Consider the following 21,166-nt stretch of genomic DNA (forward strand, 5'->3'; position numbering starts at 1 on the left):
CAGCTTTTCAAACTAAATAAGAATTTTAAAATGTAACTTCCAATTTAATATTTCAAAGAATTTAATAATAAAATGATGTAAACGCAGGGTGCCTGGGTGGCTCAGTCGGTTAAGCATCTGACTTTGGCTCAGGTCATGATCTCATAGTCCATGAGTTCGAGCCCCTGTGCTGACAGCTCAGAGCCTGGAGCCTGCTTTGGATTCTGTGTCTCCCTTTCTCTAACCCTCCTCCGTTCATGCTCTTTCTCTGTCTCAAAAATAAATAAACATTAAAAAAAAATTAAATGATGTAAATGCTTTCAAGAAGTTCCATCAGAGACTGGTTTATGAAGGGACACAACAGAGATAGAGGAAATTTAATAAGGTTTGTTTCTGAATATGAAAATGGGAGATATATCTAAGAAAATAGATACACAGTGTTGAAAACTTTAATATTAGGTCATGCTGAAATTCTTTTGGTGACTGCTTTTAAATAATTATTATAAATAATTCACCATTTCCTACATATGGAACATTAAATAGAGCTCTGCCAAGTTTGGCTTAATGAATAAAAATGCTGAAAATATCCAATGGTGGGATATCCTCAATAATATTAGACAAGAAACAACAACAACAAAAAAATTATCAGCCCAAAGGTGAAATCTTTATTTAAGCCATATATTCACTTTGGCAAATCTTAAAATGACAAAATAAGACATTCAAGAAAAATATCATCATTTAACTGAGTCATTAAAAATGAGTATGTATGTAACACATGAAGAGAAACTTCAAGTTGTAGGAAGAATCTTAACAGGATATCAGCTCTCAGAAATTTTGAAATTTATTCTTATGCAGTGATGGACCTTCAGCAAGTACAAAATGGTTGGGCCAGGCTCTTTGTAAATATATCTAGGCTGCACTGATGAATGAATGAAAGAATTGGGTAAATCACTGAAAACAAAATAAACTATATATCTGTTTGTTTGTTTTAGAGAGAGTGTGTGTGAGCAAAAGAGTGGGCAGAGGTGGGGGAGGGAGGGAGGGGGAGAGAGAGACAGAGAGAGAGAGAGTGAGAGAAAGAGAGACAGAGAGAGAGAGAGAGAGAGAGAGAGAGAGAATCTTAAGCAGGTTCCACATGGGGTTCTAACCTACGGCCCTAGGATCTTGACCTGAGCCAAAATTAAGAGTTGGATGCCCAACTAACTAAGCCACCCAGGTGCTCCTAAAGTAAACTTTTTAAATGCAGCAGGGAGGATGTCATATAGGCTAGTGGTGTCTCCCTGCTTGCAGCAATTGTGAAAAGCAGCTATGTTAGCGAGTATTTAGAGTTATAGGACGTTTAGTCTAGTGGTGCATAATCAATATTTTAAGAAACGTTACAAAGCATGAAAAAAGTTTTGCATTGCTTCTTTTGATTTTAAAATATAACGAAGACAATCCACACTTGCAATTATATTATCTACTCATTGCTCACTCAGTTCAGCTGTCATTTATAAACATAAAGAGCAGAAACAGTATAGACTATACATAGATAAGAGAGGCAAACAGAATTACTATAAACGCTACTGAGAAAGGTCTCATTATTTTTGATAGTGCACGCAGTGGAAAGCAATAAAAAAAATGAAAATGGATTTGAAATTCATAAAACTGACTGAATTATCTGTTGTTTTTTACCAGGAAGTCTCTGGCTGAGTCAATGCTGCTTAAAGCTTAACAGATTTTAGTCAGGATGCTAAAAGGACTAAGAAGACATGTGTAGTAGGATCAAACCGAGCTGCCAAGAGAGGGCAAGGTGCTGGCCCAGATACGTGGTACTACAAGAGGAGACAGACCTCTGCCGAGGTATCAGTTATTTAGGGCTGGTAACAGAATTAGTTGTAAGATAGTGTAAGCTCCAGACAATCAAAATCTATCTCCTTCCTCCATCCCATACCTTGTCTGTTCCTTCCTACTCACATAGCCCAACACTTTGTTTATAGTAGACATGAAAAGGTATTTGTTGAATAAGTATTTATTAAAATAATGGGTGGAGTAGTATATCTTTAAACTCATGTTTTGCCAAAAAGAGTCTATACTTCCTGCAATTTTTCTACATATTCTAAACCCTCTGGTATTTCCCTTCCTATAAAGCCTTTCAAATAAGGTCTTATTTAATCTTTCTTAAACTACAGAGCACTACAATTTGGTAGAAACCACTTTATAGGGGAAAAAAACCCAAACTTTCAGCTATAGTTTATAAATTATTTTAGGAGGTAAAGAGAAAAAAAAATGTTTTAAAAGAGCTGAATAGATCAAGCCCTGAGTGGGAATATAAACTGCTACAATTTTGGAGTAAACAGTAAATTGAAAAAGCATATTTCCTATGTTCACTGTTGTAATTCCAAGTATCCCGCTCAGAAAAACATTTCTGCAAGTTGAGACATGTCAAAATGTTAAAAGGAGCTTTACTAGGGCACCTGGGTGGTTCAGTTGGTTGAGTGTCTAACTGTTGATTTCAGTTCAGGTCATGATCCCAGGGTCATGGGATTGAGTTCTGTGTCGGGCTCATGCTGAGCATGGAGACTGCTTAAAGATTCTCTCACTCGCTGCCCCCTCCCCAACTTGTGCTCTCTCTCTCTAAAATAAGACAAAATAAAATAATAAAATAAAATAAAATAAAATAAAATAAGGAACATTACTAAAGCATTGTTTATAATAGTGAAAAACAGGACATACACTATGCATAAATAGAGCTAGGGATAATGAATATACGGAACATTTATTGATTGAAATACTGTACAGCAATTAGATAAACTAAATATATATGTAGTAATATTGAAGAATCTGGGAAATTACTAAGTGAAACAAAACAAAATGTAATATAGTTCATGTTGTATAATACTGTTTAAGTAAAACTAAAAAAAAATTAAAAAAAAACAAAAAAAATCCACAAAGCAATAAGATCTAATAAAGTAAACAAGATCTATTGTCACTGCTATATAAGTAATTAAAATGGACTACAAGTCTGCACATCAAACCCATAAAAGTCATCATATCTGGACTTGAGGGAGGGAATCTGACTGTGATTTATGTACATGGGATAGTTCATCTTATCTTTTAATAGTGTATAATTTAAAGGAAAATAACATTCATATTCTATTGATGCAATATAAATGCAAACAATAAAAAGACAGGAAACAAATATGACACCTTATTAACTAACTGGATAATTCTGGGAAATTGGAATGTGACTGCTTGCTTTTTATTTTTACCGTCTTTGTATCTTTCAAAATTCCCAAAATAAAACAGAAGGGAGAAAAAAAAAAAAAGGATAGCTACTGAAATAACTTGACAACTTCCCTCATCCATTCAAGGATTCAATGAAGAATTTGACTTGTGAAAGATTGGCTTCCATCTTAAGTAAAGAGGACTGCAAAACAGGAATAAATGGGAAGTTAGAGAATTAAAAAGGCACCACAAGTAGAAATGCATGCCCTTAGAATTTGTAAATTCATAAATATTTATAGATAACCAATGTATGCTAGATAGTATAGGAGTTAAAGAGGTATCTATAAAAGATACCCCCCCTAACATAAAGAGATTTGAATACAATAAGTTAATTTGATATATTTCTTTTATTCTACCAATAAAAATGTTTACCTTTTAATTATGTATAGGCCCTATACTCAACACACTCCCCAGCCAATTAGACCTTGTAATTTAATAGGAAGACATAATTACAAAACAATGCATAATTATAAATTATAAAAAAATGTGATGAAGAAAGTCTAACAGAGAGATTGGATCTAACATAAATTCATAAATCAAAGGAGATATATCTGATGGAGATAAGAATAAAACGAATAGCATTACTGCAAAACAAAACAAAATAACATAAATAACAGAGGAAGAGTGCAAAAAGATGTAATACTATTTTAAAAGAGGGACATATCAGACTTACTAAGGTTTCATTCAGTAAAGAAATATTTGTGTAATTCTGATGAAAACAGTCACATTTGGCAAGAATCTTGAAGTATGCATATAATTTTGGAAAGATGGATAGAAGAACATCTAAGAGAATGAGTCTACCTAGACAAACCAACTTAATTGGAAAAATGTGGGATAAATTTTGAAAACATCAAGCATTTGAAATGTCATTTTATGTAGAGAAGTAATAGAATCTTGGACAGGTCTAAAGCAGATTGCTAAAAACCCAGGACATCATGATATATCTTTTGTAATACAGTTTGGAAGAAGATCAGTCAAAATAAAGAAAGAAAAGAAGCATTGTTGGCATCAGAAGAAAAGAGAATTTTGTTATAGAGAAGAACCTGACATGACTTATTGAAAAGGTATCAATGACTTGCATTTTAACATAGTAGGATCTTTGCAGAAATTTGATAAAAAATAAAATAAAATAACTTCCATAATAGGTGTATCTAACAGGGTCAGCAAAATGGTAAAAGTTTATTATATATATATATATATATATATATATATATATATATATGGGAGAGATAGTTATATATCAAACTGGCTAAGAGTCACAGCACTGAATTAAATACTTCTGCATCACTTATAAGCAGTACTTAACCTCTGTGTCCACAATTTCTTCACCTGTAAAATAAACATAATTATAGTATTTAACCCATAGGGTTGTTTGAAAATTAAACAAATACCCTTAACATTCTTGGAAGAGTACCTAGCAAATAGTATAAATTGCTAGTTATTTATAATGTCAGAAGGAATTCCACTTAATCAACAAAAAATATTATGGGAAAGTTCAGCAATATTTCTTAATTTCATCATATATATAGTGTATCTATATGTCAGACATTGTTCTAGATGTGAAGATCAAACAGTAACAAGAATAAAAATAATTACTGTCCTCATTGCGCTTATATTGGAGTAAGAGGGACAGTAAAATGCAATATGAAAACAAGTATTATAGCATCAGAGAGTTGTAAATAATATGAAAAATGCAATATAATAATGAAAGAATACTAACAACAAAGTCTATGAATGAAACTCTGAGTAAGAAATATTTAAGCAGGGCCCTAAATGAAATGAGAACACAGAGCACCTGGGTGCTCAGTTGGTTGAGTGTCTGACTTCAGCTCAGGTCATGATCTCGGTTTGTGAGTTCAAGCCCTGCACTGTACTTGCTGCTGTCAGCATAGAGCCCACTTTGGATCCTCTGTCCCCCCCACCACCCCTCTGCCACGTGCACACTCTCTGTCTAAAAAATAAATAAGCATTTAAAATATTAGAAAAAAAAAGAAATGAGAACACTGTCTATGTAAATATTTTGATATAAATTATTGCAGAGACAAGGAACAGAAAGAGCAAATGTCTGGAATGAGAAAAGCAAAAAAGTGAGATTGGCATAATTAGGTGATGGCAAGAAGGCCAGCATGGTAGGGAAGGAAGAAAGGAAAACAGAAGGTGAAATTAGAGATGTGGCCTGGGCCCACTATATTATGTGATTTTGTGGACCATTTTAAGGACTTGCCATTTTTGATGAAGAAAAATTTGAGGCATGGATCATGATCTGATATAATTCTAAAATATGATTTAAGAGGATTTCAATTTGGATAGAGAAGAATAGAATTGGAGTATTTTTCCCTTATTCTTTTCCCATAAAAAGTGTCCAAAAGCTACAAAGAAGGCAAGAAGGCAAGACGAACATTTCCAGTTTTAGTTAAAACCTCAAACTGCAAAGTAGTAGAAATGCTTCTGAAATATAGTGAATGTAAAATCTAGTGCCTGAAGCAGAAGGCAAAAAGAAAACTACAAGGCTAGAAATTTCGTAAAGAGCCAGTAAAGTCACTTCTCAAACATGAGTAAAAACATTCAGATGTTAAAACCTATCTCATATTTGTGAAAGCAGGAAAGGGGGGGCTGGTGTCAGAGGTAGGTGATATTCTGGAATTGGCTTAATTCTAAGAAGCAAAAGAGGTTTTTCTAGATAAAAAATCATATTGAAAAAACATATTTTCAAAGAGCAGTCTTCATGACTGTTTGAAAGGAAAAACTTTTCTTCTATACTTAATGACTGAGAAGTAAATATACTCATGTTCAAAATCTTGGGTTATAAGTAAATTTCCACCTAGCCTGAAATACAGCCCTAGCCACTCAGCTACATGATTTTCTTGAAAATTAATGGTTCAGGGTAATTAAACTTTTATAAAAATAAGTAAACAAAAATCAACAAACACATAACCTACAGACCATGAGCTTTAAAAAGGGAAATCAAAGGAAGAGAACAAGAAAAAATGACAAACCACCCTATGAAATTACTGGATCAGAGCAGATAATCAAACATTTTCCATGAATTGTAAAAATTAACAGGCAAATATATCAATGGAGTACAAACACAAACAAGAATTTCACCATTGCTAGGAGGAAATAGTAAGATAACTGAAGGAGTTGTCATGTGATACATTAAGGCTTAGAAATGGAGAATAAAATGATAAACCTATCAAAAAGATACACAGGAAGAAAAATGGGCAAATATAAATACAAGTTTTGAAAAAGAGAGCTAAAAAAGGATTATGAAGAAAGTGATAGACATGAAAGATAAGGAGGAAATAATCAAAAGGAATATATAGAATAGGAAATGAGCAGAAGAAATGTACAAAATTTGAAAGCTGAAAAAGGAGTATGGAGAAAATAGTACATGTGAAAGACAGGTAAGGAGAACCAATATTTGTATAAATGCATCCGCACTGAACAAAAATGTTGGAGCAAAGCTAATATTTCATAATGCAAAAGGGGGCTTGACTCTGCAGATTGAAAAAGGGGCATCATGTTCCAGGGAAAAATCACCCCAAACTGTCAACACTGAAGTATACTCGGGAAAATTTACTTGACATCAAACACAACAAAAGATGTATGCAGAGGCGGGGGGGGGGGGGGGGTGGAAACAAAGAAAAATGAAAGAAAAAAATTATTTACAATGAGATTAAGAGGAAAAGGGCTAATCCTCAAATTCTTTTGAAGAATTTTTATTATGAAAATAAAATGGACAAATAAAAATGCTCAACAGAAGCTATGATCCAAGAACTTTAAATTGAGACAAATAATCTTTCAAGAATAAAAGTAATAAAATATTTTGAATATACAAAAAATATTTTATGAACTGTTCCCAATGTAGGTGCTAAATAGTGAACCCCAGCTGCCCAAAAGACTATTATAAAAACTCCAGGATGGGAGTGTAGTGAGGTTCTTTGGAAACATTTTATACATTTATCTGTACATGTAAGAGTAAAACAAATGTGAGGTTTGGAGGGGTAAGGAATAGATGGTATGTGTTATATGCTTTAATGTAGAAATGCCATTAGTGCCAAAGTTAGAGGAAAGGGTAATGAATGCAAGAGGTATACTGATTCCTCACCTGTCTGATAATAGCTAACGTCAACAAGATAGAGCTTATAAACATTTCTCAAATTAGTACATTTAAATTAATTAAACCAAAATTTTAAAAGAGAAAGATTTCCATAATGGGTTTCGTAAGGATCCTAATTCTTTGTTGTATATAAGAGGTAACCCTGAAGCAAAATGAGATAAAGATTTTCAAAAATGTTCAGAGACATAGGCAATTCAAACATAAAAAAGTAGAATTCACTATATCAACAACAAACAAGGGTGAATTCAGGCCAAAGTGCATTCAGAGTTACAAATCAGGGCTCTTTATAATATTAAATGGTACAAATAATGCAGTAGCTATAAATATCAACATATCAAATAAGAATTTCAACATGCATTCACTATAGGAAAAATCTATAGGAAACAGGAGAAAAAGAAACACATTAGTAGAGGAAATTTAATTTCACCTCACTGGACTCTTAACAATTCAAGGAGACACACAACACTTAAAGGTATGAAATATATACAGTTATAATAAATGGTAGATCTGAGTCTCAAACTCATCATCACTGGCTCCAGAGACTAATCTCCTGACCAGCATCCTATATTGTGATTCTAGACTGCCTCTTGGCTCAGGTAGATAAATATATATTTATATATTTGAAGAGGAGATAGAAAATTTTTCTTCTGGTTAACACAAGAAACAAGTGAAGATGAAGGCTATTAAAGGTTTAAAGGAAAGAAAAAAACAACTACTGAAATAATTTTCTGAAAGAGCAATAGACTGCAGTACTGAGCAGGTTAGTGACTAACAATAGTGCTAAGAGCCTATTTCAGGTCAATTTAGAATGATACTGGATGTTTCCCAGAATCCAAGAGCAGAAACTGATGGCATTGAGGACCCAGAAAAGCTACTCAGGCTATTACTATGTCTGCCTCCCAGCTCTATAACTGTGGAGTGTCTCACCAGCCCCCTTCCCTGAGCTTCATTCTACCCTATTGTATTGTTCTCTGAAAACTGCCTTGCTCTGTCCCATTTGCACATAGCCCAGTAATGGCTGCCAAATTCCTGCTCTACTTGACTACCCAGTTTCGGCACCAAATTAAGACTGATTAGAGTTTCTATAACCCTATTCTAAATTCCAGGGAAAGAGAATCTAATTTCTGTAGTTTAGGCCGTGAGTTCATAGTTATCCCACACTAATCTGGGTGGAATACAGTGCAGGTTTGGGCAATTAAAAAAAAAATTGGCTGAAATTGAGGAACTCCAGAAGTCTACTGTAAGTATCAGTCCCATTTTGCACTCAGTAACTTAAGATGTTTACTCAAGTTCAATTTAAAAATTATATGCAAAGTTTTCTTGATATGTCTATGCCCTCAATGATGCCATCACAATCTGGTTAAATGTTGCCTATGTAGCAAAAGCTAAGAGAAAATATTTTTTTTTTTACCCAAAACAGTTCATCACATTTTCACATTTTTAATCCATGGAATGTAAGAATCATAATCAAGAGAATCCAACAGTGTTTTGTGGGTGGTGGGCACGTGTCAAAATGGGATAGTTCATGAGAGTATGTGTGGTTTTCCTTAGGCTGATGTATTACAACATTTCTAGATTGCTTCTGAGAATTGGCGACTGACTTAAATTGAAACAGAGTGGGAATAGTGGATGTTCTGCCAAATCTCAAGTAAAATGTTAACTTTGTGGTTTTATAATTTTAGCCAATGTCTATTTTTTTTCTAAAATATAAAGCACAATAAAATTATTATTTTTATTTCAAAAAAGAAAGATTCTAAAGCCAAATAAAGAAACTCTTTAATTATTTTACTTATCCTCTATATTTCTAAAATAACAGAATGTGGTACTTAATTTTTTTTAGAAAAGAAGTTCACATTATAATACACAGTAAATTTTAATATCATTATAGAATTAAAATACTTCACTGTAATAAATGAGAAGATACAAGATATTTATTTTCTTTACAGGAAAACAAAGGTCACTTTAGTATGGCACCCTTTCCCAAAATAATTTCAATTGAGCCAAGTAAAAATTGGGCCACATTTGCAACAAAAAAGGGGTAGATTGGCTTTATAGCACCTGTTAAGAATAATGACAGAAAACAGCATTTAATTAGATCCAAATTCTCTGTATTCCTGGTACAACAGTGCGCCTTATAAAATGGGAAAACATCTGAATTCTCTTTAAAAATATAGGCAATGTTTTTTCCTTTGTATTTTCTTCAATAATTGTTTAAGTATTTTTAGAGTGATTGTGTGTGTGTGTGTGTGTGTGTGTGTGTGTGTGTGTGTTTAATAAACTGATTTCTATTGGATATTGAACTTGAAACCACAAGGTCCAGATCAAAGGAAAGAAGTCATGACTAGAATTGTCGACCTAGATGGAGCTGAAGATCTAGCAGTGGTTGAGACTGCCCAGGTTGAGTAAAACTAAGGGAAAAAAAACAGCAAATAAAACTCAGAGGAATGTATACTGAAGAGATGAACAGAAGAAAAGTATCTTGGAAAGCTATGCATTTCTCACACCTAAACTAAGAGAAAGAAAGTGTTGCAGTAAATTCTATGTTTGATTTTCTGATACACTGTGTGTGTGGCAGAAAAAAAATCCATTGGAAAGTCAAATTGTGCTTCATATCCAAGTTACCTATTTCAAAATAAGAATATGAATAAAGTCAGGGTTCCATGTCAGTAAATCGCAAATAAATGAAGCAGAAAGATCATCATCAAGTATAAACCTCATAAAAAGGTTTACAAGCTGTCTGGGATAGCAGTCAATTTAGAAAATGATAGGAACTATAGAGATAAAAAGGCTAACTCATAGGTGGCCCCAGTCATCCATATGATTTGAAAATTAATGCCTACACTGTTTTCATTAAGTTAGCTAACTCTAAATAGCAAAGTTTAAACAGTTCTCATGTAGTAATTCATGGAAGGTGAGATTAAGTATAGAAAATGTCTAGAAATAGAAAAAAAAGAAGCATTTTAAGTGGAAAATATGTTACAAAAAAAAGTGCAAAATAAAGCTAATTATCTGCAGATTTTATATTTCCATGGTAGTTGATTCAATCAGAAAACATCAAAACTTTTCAATAACTTTTCTATTTTAAACAAGAATAAAAAAATTAACTAGTTTATGTATTTGTCATTTTTATTTCTAATTAGAGATATATTTTATATGTAAGATTATTTATATTTAAGCTTATTTATATTTATATTTAGCATATTTGTATTGTATTATGTATAAGTCACCTTAAGTTTATCAGGTTAGAATACATCATTATGCATCATCTTAATATACTTTCATGCAAATTTTGTTTTTGATTAATTAGCTTTGCTTCCTTCTTAGCTTTTAAAAAAGCAGTCTTGCAAACCTCAATATAGAGTAAATTAATCTGAACATTAGTTTCCAAGTATATATTCATTCTGTGAATAGAGAGAACCTAGGAAAAATAAACAAAATCTTCACTCTTTAAGACTGAGCAACTATAAAAATTAAACTCAGAAACAATCTGTATGTATAATAATTAGTTAATGGATAAATAAAATTTGGTAGGTCCAAAGAATGAGACACTATGTGGCAATGAAAGGGTCCTACAACATGGGTAAACCTTGGAAACAGTGTACTAAGTGAAAGAAGACAGACATAGAAGACTATGTATTGCTTGATTCCATTTATATGAAATATCCAGAGAAGGCAAATATAGAGAGACAGAAAGTAGATTAGTGGTTGACTTGAGTCAGAATGAGAAATGAGAGTGACTTTAAATAGACACACTATTTCTCTTTGTGGTGATGGAAAAGCTCTAAAATTCAATTGTGGGGACAGTTACACAAACAGTAAATATGCTAAAAGTCATTGAACTATATACACTTAAAACTGATGAAGGTTGTGACATATAAATTATACCTCAATGAAGCTGGTTAAAAGGGGGGTTAATGATATAACCATGTATGCATTCCAGAGATCGAAATAAAAAGGAAAATACCCTTCTCTGAAAAAAGTAACCTCATAGGAAAACACAAAGCTCAGTTTTCAGTTGGTGTTAATTTCTAAAAGTACCAAATATGATGCACAGTAGTAGTTTTAAAATAATATGAAAGATTTTTATTTAAAGTTCAGAGCTGGCTGAGTATTCCCACCTACCAGTGAAAATAAAGGATGGTTACAAATACTAGCAAGATACGACATGCAAAATATTTATCTAATGATAATAATTTAGCATGCATATAATTATATAGTCTGTATACCTTCTATAAGCAGCTCCTAAATAACTACTAAACTTTGCCGTCCTTTAAACATTATTACAATTAAAAACCATTTTGAAGGACTATTTCAAATCAACAGTTGAATATAATGCAATATTCAAAACTTTCTATGACTTTAATATACATATACATTCAAGTCATTTAAATTCCATCCAATCAAAAGACCATTATACTTTCCCTCTGTTATTCTCATTTTATTCGAGCAAAAATTATCAAGTGCATTTATAACTTAGAAATGGTTTCAGTGACCCACAGCAAAAGACTAAGGCTGCAATAATTGTTTTGACATTAATAATGTTTTGAGGCACAAGTGTTTCGTTTTTTGTTTGTTTTATAATTGTTGTTTCTCCAGGGGGAAAAAAACTGATCATTTTCTTGTTTGAATTCTGACTTGTCTTTTACATTACAGAGCTTGAAAAAAACCTTAAGGTAACATTTCAGCAGCCTCCTCACAATAACTTCACTCTGTTTGTTTCTCTTATCCAAAGACAGAAGTACTAGATAAAAGTAAAAAGAATGACAAAGCACATTTTTCATAGTTATCTATGATTCTTTGTACTGCATCTATGTGGTGAAAAACAAAAATGCATAGATAAACACGCCTTGGAAATGATTGTTTAATAAGCAATGAAAATGGTGTATTGCTGGATTTTGCATCATGAATGCATAAGGTGAAATTCTAGTATATAGTGTATGTACACATACGTATCTATGTTTACATCTATGCCGGCTGCCAATCTGTGGCCAGATCTGCCTGTCCATGTTAGAGCATGGGTCTGAGTTTCACTGTCTTCCCTTGCCTCTTCATCAATTTCCCTGTGGTCTGTATCTACTTGCCTATGCTTGCTTATCTGACTGCCTATTCATCCACATCTCTCTGTAGTATGTTTCTGGCTGGCTGTCAGTTTTCCTGTCCCATAGATTGGTCTGACAATCCCTACCCTATTGTCTGTTCCTATCTGTCAATATTTCTCCACAGTTACTTGTCAGCCTGTCCTGTTTGCATAATGTGTCTATGATTCTATGTGTACATAGGTGCAGATTAAAATTTTCCTTTAGTCTAGATTTAGTCTATAATCGACCCTATGATCTATGTGGGTGTTGACCAAAGATTTGGGCATAGCTAGAAGGGGTTTCCAAATAAAAATAAGACTTGAAACTAATGCCAAATAAATTGTTCTCAGAGTCAAAAAAGAATATATAATAACTTAAACCCCTCAGAGAATTATTTTTATGGGAATATCCCAGTTCCCAGCATTATCCTCAAGATCAAACCTATTCCTACCCCTGTTGACAACCTAAAACTGTTCTTCTTCTTTTGCAGTGCAAACCTTCATCCCCTCATGTAAATTCTGCCCATTCTCATAAAGATTTTCCCCTTCCTAAAATATTCCCATTTTTTTTTACCCCACAAGAATAATCCAAGGGAGTAAAAAAAATCCTAGTAGAACATTTTCTAAAGCTTAAGTTTTGTGAAAAATAGCGTTGAGTAAAAGAAGGGTGGGAGAGAACTGCAAAATAACCTAGGGTGGTATTTAATGCTCTAATTCCTATGTATTTCGAGGTCCACTTGCTGGTAAGATGAGAAGATGAATCTCAATATTGTGTCTGTGAACTAAAGATCTGCTTTTTAACTCACCCATGGGTAATCCTTGGAAGAACACAAACACACATGACACTCAGAGACATGCACACAAATGCCTTCACACAGACATTCACATGGCCACTTCATAAAGTACTTTATGTACTTCATAAAGACAAAAATAGTTTTAGAGAGAGTAAATACAAATACACATTAAAGAAAAACAATTCCTGAGCAACAGAATGCTCATAGTTATCCACCTATCCCAAAGAATATAACCAAAGAGAGTTTACTTTGGTTTTGCTCTACAATGTCCAGGGACCTAATAAAGCCTAAAATAACAAGACCCATTGTAATAATCTTCTAAATAAGGCTAGTGCTTTATTTGAGGTTCTACGTATACATATGCATACATTTTAATCACTGGACAATATAACTAAAAGCTGAAACTCTTAACACTGCTTATGTACTTTGTCGATTTTGGCAGGTGATAGACAACCTTCCACTTTATGATGATTACATTTCTTATATTCGATGTGGACATCTGACAATATCACAAGGATTTCTTCTGCTAATGAAGTAACAGAAGAATAATTTATGAAGTAGGTCAACTGTACTCACATTGCATAGTAGTACTGGCCTATTTTTTTTTTCTTTTCAAAGGTGTTCTACCAAATTCAGATATGACTAGGAAATATGATTCAGTTCTACAGAAGTACTGAAGGCATATCAGATGTATTGATGAAATTAAAAAGGACAATCCAGGAATTCACACAACACACAACATATGCTTCTTAGATTTAAAGCAGAATTGCCACCTGGCAAAGTTTTCATTTGAACAGGTCCTGCTTTGAGCAGATTCAAACCTACTACCTGTTGATTCCATTAAAATAACTAGAAGTAATACAGTATTTACACCCAGTAGTCAGTTTGTTTATTCATTACTTTCCATACAATATGAATTACTAAAGTATTAACTTACTTATATGCAAAATTAATATGAAATTCCTGTGAGTTTTAAAATTATACCATTTTGCTCTTTAGGCCTTCTGTGATGAGCCTAACCTCTTTATCCATACTCATTTGCTATATGATATTTTGAAGACAAAAAAAGTCCTAGAAAGACAATTCATGCTCTCCATAAAAAAGGCAAACAGAAATTACATAATTAACTAGAAAACTATCATACTTACTACATTCACATAAAAATGTGGGATTGAAATAAGCACCACATCATTTCCCTCTCTTTCACCTGAATTGTGTTTGGTATGTATTTTTCCACATTTTCACAGCTGTTCTTACAGTTAACATAAAACGCTGCCATGATCTGAGAGCCATTAGAGTATAGTAGTTAAATGCCAGACTCTGAGCCTAAGATTCTCTATCCAAACCTTGGGTAGCCACTAAGCTACTTATGTTAAATAACCACAGGCAATTGCTTCATGTCTCCCCGTCTCGATTTCCATATCAGGAAAATGATTATAGCAACAGCTACCAGGCTGTTGGTAGGATTAACATGAGAAAATATATGTTGTGTTTACAATAGTCTTTGGCCCACAGAATGTACTCAGCAAATACAAAACGCTATTATTAATATTTTCATATGCCATTTAACTTACGGCTTTAAAGGGTCAATTAAGAGTGGAAATATTATGCTCTATAGATATCCACATCAAATTGAGGTATATGAAGGGATTTGGGAAGACTAAAAGGATAAGGTTATATTTTTAGGCTAAAAATCAGTGGTACCATCTGCAAAGTAGACTATCCTATGCAAAAACATGGAAGCTTAGGGCTATCTTTTGCCCAAACCTTGGAAGATCTTTCTATTCTAGGACGAGGTTTGGCAAACTATGCTCATGGCCAAATATGACCCCTGAAAGGATTTGTTTTCTTGTTTTTGTTTGTTGTTTTTATTTTTTTTTGTTTGTTTTACATCTTTAAAGGGGTGATAAGGAAAGAGAAGAAGGAGGAGGAATATGTGGAAAAGAGCTTAGTGGTTCCAAAAAATCTAAAATGTTTACTGTATTTGTTTTCTAGGGCTATTGGAATAAAGTGCCACAGACTGGGTGGCTTAAACAACAGAAATTTTTTTTTTCCCTCACAATTCTGGAGGCTAGAAGTTGAGATCAAAGTGTCAGGAGAGCTGTTTTTTTCTGAGTCCTCTGTCTCAGCTAATAAACAGCTACCTTTTCCTGGTGTCTTTACATGGTCTTTCCTCTATACGCGTCTGTGTCTACATTTCCTCTTCTGATAAAGACACCAGTCATACTGGGTTAGGGTTTACCTTGATGACCTCACTGTAACTTAAGTGCTTCTTTAAAAACCCTATCTCCAAATACACTCACATTATGAGGTACCAAGAATTAGAACTTTAGCATATGAATTTTAGGGAGAGACAATTCAGCCTACAATTTTTGTTGGTTGGCCTAGCCCATGTTCTAGAAGCCTGAGGAAGTTACATCTGTCATGTGAATCAGTGTCTTCTTTGTGTCTCCTTTACTATACATTTGTCAATACAAATGGAGACACAAGGAGAGAATCACTAAGCTCAAAGATATCTGCTTTCCCATTAAGAGTCTGCTGAGGGAAAAACACCTCAAGGAATTGGTAGTTAAGCTGTTTAAGTCAAGGAGCAGGGCTGACTTAATGAAAATAGTTACTTCCTGGAAGCCATAGGCAAAAGAAAAATGTAGGTGAACACATACCTGGGTCCCTCAAAAGAGATCTGATAATCACATTGAATAACAGGAAACCCAATATCAGGGATGGGCCTGAAGATGGTGATGTTATGATTGCAACAAAACTCATTACCGTTTTTTAGTACTTATATCAACAAGCCCCTATAACACTACTTTATTATATTTTGTCATTCAGTCCACACAACCACATGAATATTATTATTACCCTTCACACACATTTACAAATTAGACAACTGAGTTGGAATTAGAACATAGGTTCTAGTCACCTTGAGTACTAAATGAAAATACCCAAAGTTTGGAATTAAACAACAGAACAAGAAATTCAAGGGTCTTGTGGAAAATGAAGTCAGATGCCTAAACCTTCACCTTATTGGTGAGTAGGTTGATTCACTGATTTTAAGACAGGATTGACACCGACAACAGATACTGATTCAAAACAACAAAAACAATAAAAAGTATAGCTTTTCAGCAGGTACTTGCTTTTATGTCCACATCTTGATCCAGTCATAATGTGCTAGATAATTTCCAGTAACACACTTTCAAAATACTTACTTGGTGGTTCCCCTTTATAAAAAGGGGCATTTGTAAATCTATTTCCAAATTCCAAAACAAAGCTATATGAGAGAGTTGTATGATGCTTAATTTACCTCCCCATAGGACTCAGAATATTAAAGTAGGTATATGCTTAACTCAATATGAAATGCATCTGAGAAATTCAGACTCAGAATTTTTCAGCAGTCTTGTGACCTAAAGAAAGCAGCTTCTAGCTTGGATTTGCATACTATTTTTGTAAAGATTCAAACTCACAGTTAAGGTCAACATCTGGCTGGATTGAACATTCACATTTAACAGTTCCACTCTCATTAAAAACTGGTTAGCTTTTTTCAAAGCAAAAGCTGTCTTTTGTTTTAAGAAAAGTATTCGTATATTTTCTTTGTTCCTTGCAGGGGTGGATTTGTATGCTTAAACTACTCTGCGCCGTTAGGATTTGAGGCCATCTCACTAGACAAGCCACTGTAGCAAAATAAAACGCAAACTAAAGGAGCAAAGGGCACAGCATAATGAGCAAGAGGATTTACTGGCTTCTCTTCTATTTCCATATCTTTTGGGAGAAGAGAAAAGTGGGAAAATGAGATACAGTTCTATCTGCTTTCCCTGGAAAGGTATGGTGGAAAATTTAGCTGTTTGATAGCCATAGAGAATATGCCAACCTATCTCTCAAGCTAATCTTAATTTCTAATTTTATCTGTGTATGACTAATGCAGAGTACTTTAGTGCTGAGCAATAACTACATGCTCAATACATTATTTCCATTACTAAAACTGTTAAACAATGGATCTATGATAATACACATGTACACACACACACACATGCATATCGAAGAAAGATGAGTCAAGGTAGTTTCAATTGGTACATTCTATATGTAAAACTCTGATGAAATGCATTCAGAAATAAGTACTGTTCATTGAATGTATGCTGTGCACACACTATGTGTTTGTTAATTAAATTGTGTGATCTTTACTACCCACAAGAATCTAAAGAGTAGATTCCATTATCTCTATCATACAGCTAATGGGAGAGAGGTATGTAGAAGACTAATTAACTTACACAGACTTGTTTCACACATTTAAATCTAGTTTTTCTTATCCTCAATCCAATGTTCTGCCTATAATGACATTTTGACATATGGAACACAGTAAAGGGGGTATTTGAATACAACTGGATGATAAGTCTGGGTTCCTCAGTAAAGTTGAATGCAAATCATTGACTGAATATAGGATATTTCATGTCTTCCATGCACATAAGCAGCCACTAAAGAGCCAGCTTTAATTGCCTTCCTCTTTGGGCACCAATTAGAAGTCCTGAAATATTAATAAACTGGCTGATTTAGGAAAAATACCATTACATACTTCCTTCCTATATACTGCTTTTAAACACCAAACAGATCATGGGCACTCAATAAATATTAAATATTTAACAGCAACTAATAAAATGAAATTATAGTAATATATTTTGCAACAAACTCACCATTAGATGAAGTAAAACAAGTTTTAGCACTAGACCTGGAAGCTGAGCAGATTTAGAGAGCTGGGTAAAAATGAACCCTATAGGGAGGCAAGAGACACTAGCATGATATGATAGAAAGGTTAATAAGAGGTCAGAGCAATAAAAATTTTTATTGCAATTTGACAACTAAAACTACCCCTCCTGATTTGCATATTTGTTCTATTCATCTAACATCAAAAATACCGATGAAAGGATGTATTATTAAGCTGCTGCCATATCTTCCCTATGCTTAAATAAATAAATAAATAAATAAATAAAGTGGAATCACTTTAGCTTTGGCATTCATAAGTCAACGAATTGTAAACGTCTGAGACACTCAGGAGTGTATGCAGTTTCAGGGAGCGTGCTCCTGTAGATTTGTATTAGAGCTGCAAGTTACTGGGGAAGAAACCAGGCTGGAAACAAGCTCACTTTTTTTTTTTTCCTTAAGTGAGTGGAGGGAAAATGTTTCATAAAGAAAGCTTGCCAAATGGAGGAATCCATAGGGAAACCTTAATTTAAACCCCCGTTCCTCAATTCTTGTAAGATTCATGAAAAAAGAAGCACTTAAAAGTACACTTTGAGGACTCTCTTCTCCTTCCTCTTTTCCATTTTTTGCCTTTTACAGTCCCTCTGAGGATAAGAGAGAATAAACTCCAAGTTACTGTCTGGGTGACTCAATCCTTCTTCTCTATCTCCTTTATTCTTCTAATAGTCTCTCAAATGCTCCAAAGAAATGAGAACACATTGAACAAGTGCTCTCGTGAAGCTGAGCCACCATTTCTTCTCCCAAGCCTGTGATTAACCCACTGATGGCTCCACAAACTCTGTGTTCCAGTCCAAATACAGTAGCAGGTATACCACACTCCAGGTTAAATACACCTGCTCTTCTGCCCATTCTAATAGTCATTTTTACCATGGAAGACCATGTGCACCATGGTAGGTTTCACTGAGCCTACTCACACAACAGCATGACACTTGAAGACATCAAAAGCCCTGATATCATATTTTTAATTTTCATAAACTTACTGTGATTACTACGTGTGTGCTTTCTATCCTACACTCCCACTCACATTCTGACACAGAACACCCTCTTACACATATACCTTTAACTTTTAGGAAACAGGCATGGAAGTCACCCCTCTTCCTGTTCTAATGTGTCATAGATATAATAAGCTAAATTTCAGTGCAGGATAAGCTTTGCCCATTTTTTTGGTTCAGCTAATACTCAGAAGTTTTCCAGCTTTTAACATTTTACTCTGCTAAACAGTTTTGTGTACTTCATAGATGTATAGAGGTTTTTTTACTTCATCAAAGTTGAATAATAAATTTTTATGATTTGCATATTTTCCTAAAATGTAGCATTAATTTGAGGAAGAGTCTTTCAAACTTAAAAACAAAGATCTTTAAAGCCAGCAAAGTTCACTAATATAACATTCTCATGAAGACTCCCAATAGAATCTCTTTAAATTAAATACTTTTATCATTCATATATTTAAATACCATAAATATCAATGGCACCAAAATTAATAACAGCATTTGAGACAAAGTTTGTATTTGAGAATACATGGAGGAAACATCACGATTATGTAAAAATATTTTTAAACTGTATAAGGTTAGCTGAGTTTCCAAAGTATGTATTTCCCTTCATTATACGCTGCAGCTATGGAAAATCCTCAAGAGAATTAATATGAACTTATGATAATGCAGCCTGCAGCACGGTTTTGTTTTGGTTTCGCCTGTTTTTGCTGACAATGCAATTCAAACTAGCCTCTACTAATCTTTACTGAAGGAGTCAGATTATTCACCTATAAACATGCAGCAATAAAGTGTCATTCTTTAGTCAATACCGACTACTTAACATCTTTCTCTTTTTTCCCCGGTTTGGATCTCTAGCTCATTAGATCGTTACCTGATAAATAGGAGAGGGTAATGAATTGAGAAAATAACTACGTACCTTCAGAGAAAACCTGCCCGATAACAATAATCCATTAGAAAACTGGCAATATCCTCTGATCTATTGCCCGCAAAGCTATGACTTGATGGAGAGTTTCATTCCCTGGGCTCAGTTCTCCAGAAGAAAATCAGCACAATTTAAATATTTCTTGGAATGTGACAGCTCTCCAGATCCCTGGTTGCATTCTGTTCCCCAGGGACGGCAATCTGGTGTTCCTGTGTGCATAGAGCAGTGAAGATGAATTGAAAATGCTTGAGATAAATTAGGAATGGCTAAGTTAAAATTGTCTCTGCTCCAGACTCTCTCATCTGCAGTCTGTAAGCCTGTTTTTCTGTGAAAAAGCTAGATGGCAGGCTGCCTCAGTAAGTTCTTCTTAAGCGACACAGAGCATTTTCAATGAAGAAAAATTCTCCCATTATCTAAGCTAATGTGACTGCTGCTAAATCTAGTTTCTAAAGTGTCTACTGGCATGAAATTCATTTTCACTATTGCTTTCTTTCAAACTACAGTCTAGAATCCATACTATCATGCTACATACATTTCTATCTGAGAGAAACATTTAAACTTTTCAGCTAACATATTAAATCATATCCCTTTTGCAGTTTTAAAGATCATTTGTGTACAGAACATGCCTTCTTTAGGTCCTAAAGCCATTTTGCGTTATTGTATAATATGTAGAAGGTTTTGTTTTAAATTGTATGTTAATATGAATAATTGTATTTTTTATTAACAATCACTTCTTTTAATTCAATTCCACAAAGAAGTGCATCATTTTCAACACTAGTTATAATTCAAAACTTATATACAAATAGAAAAGGGGATGTGGAATCCTAATAAGTGACCACAGAAGTAAATATTGACTCTTTGAATATCATCGTAAAGAAAATAAGATGTTCCAAATTAAACCATGCTTCATAAATTATTCTCCTTCTAAATTAAAGCAAGCCATTTTTGAATTCTGTTTATTTCAGTTGAATGATTTGTTGTGATATATTTTTTCTGCTGAATTAGACAATTCTTTTAGAATTTTAATAATATTCTGGATTTGAGATTCAGTACACTTTACTTGGTGTGTTGGAAATACACAAAACACAGAAGGGTTATCAAAATTTTCAGCTCGATTTCTCTACTTTCATTTTCTATATGAAACACTTTTTACTTTATCAGAAAGGACAGTTAAGACTATCATCACCCATGAGCTCATGTACATGTTTTTAAATGCTGCTAAAAACAAAACAAAACAATACTATCTTTCTATAACTCTCTTCA

At 33.7% G+C, this 21,166-nt stretch overlaps 1 long non-coding RNA gene across 1 annotated transcript in view; it reads right to left on the reverse strand.

Annotated features, from left to right (window-relative positions):
* LOC144616797 (uncharacterized) overlaps positions 1 to 20,184 on the reverse strand; it is a 423,028-nt gene extending 402,844 nt beyond the window's left edge. The window contains exon 1 of the long non-coding RNA XR_013556553.1: positions 19,898 to 20,184. This is a non-coding gene — a long non-coding RNA (uncharacterized LOC144616797). The remainder of the gene's footprint in view (positions 1 to 19,897) is intronic.
* Positions 20,185 to 21,166: the final 982 nt, after the last annotated feature.

The sequence above is a fragment of the Panthera onca genome, chromosome B4, assembly GCF_046562875.1.
Source record: "Panthera onca isolate mPanOnc1 chromosome B4, mPanOnc1 haplotype 2, whole genome shotgun sequence".
NCBI lineage: Eukaryota > Metazoa > Chordata > Mammalia > Carnivora > Felidae > Panthera > Panthera onca.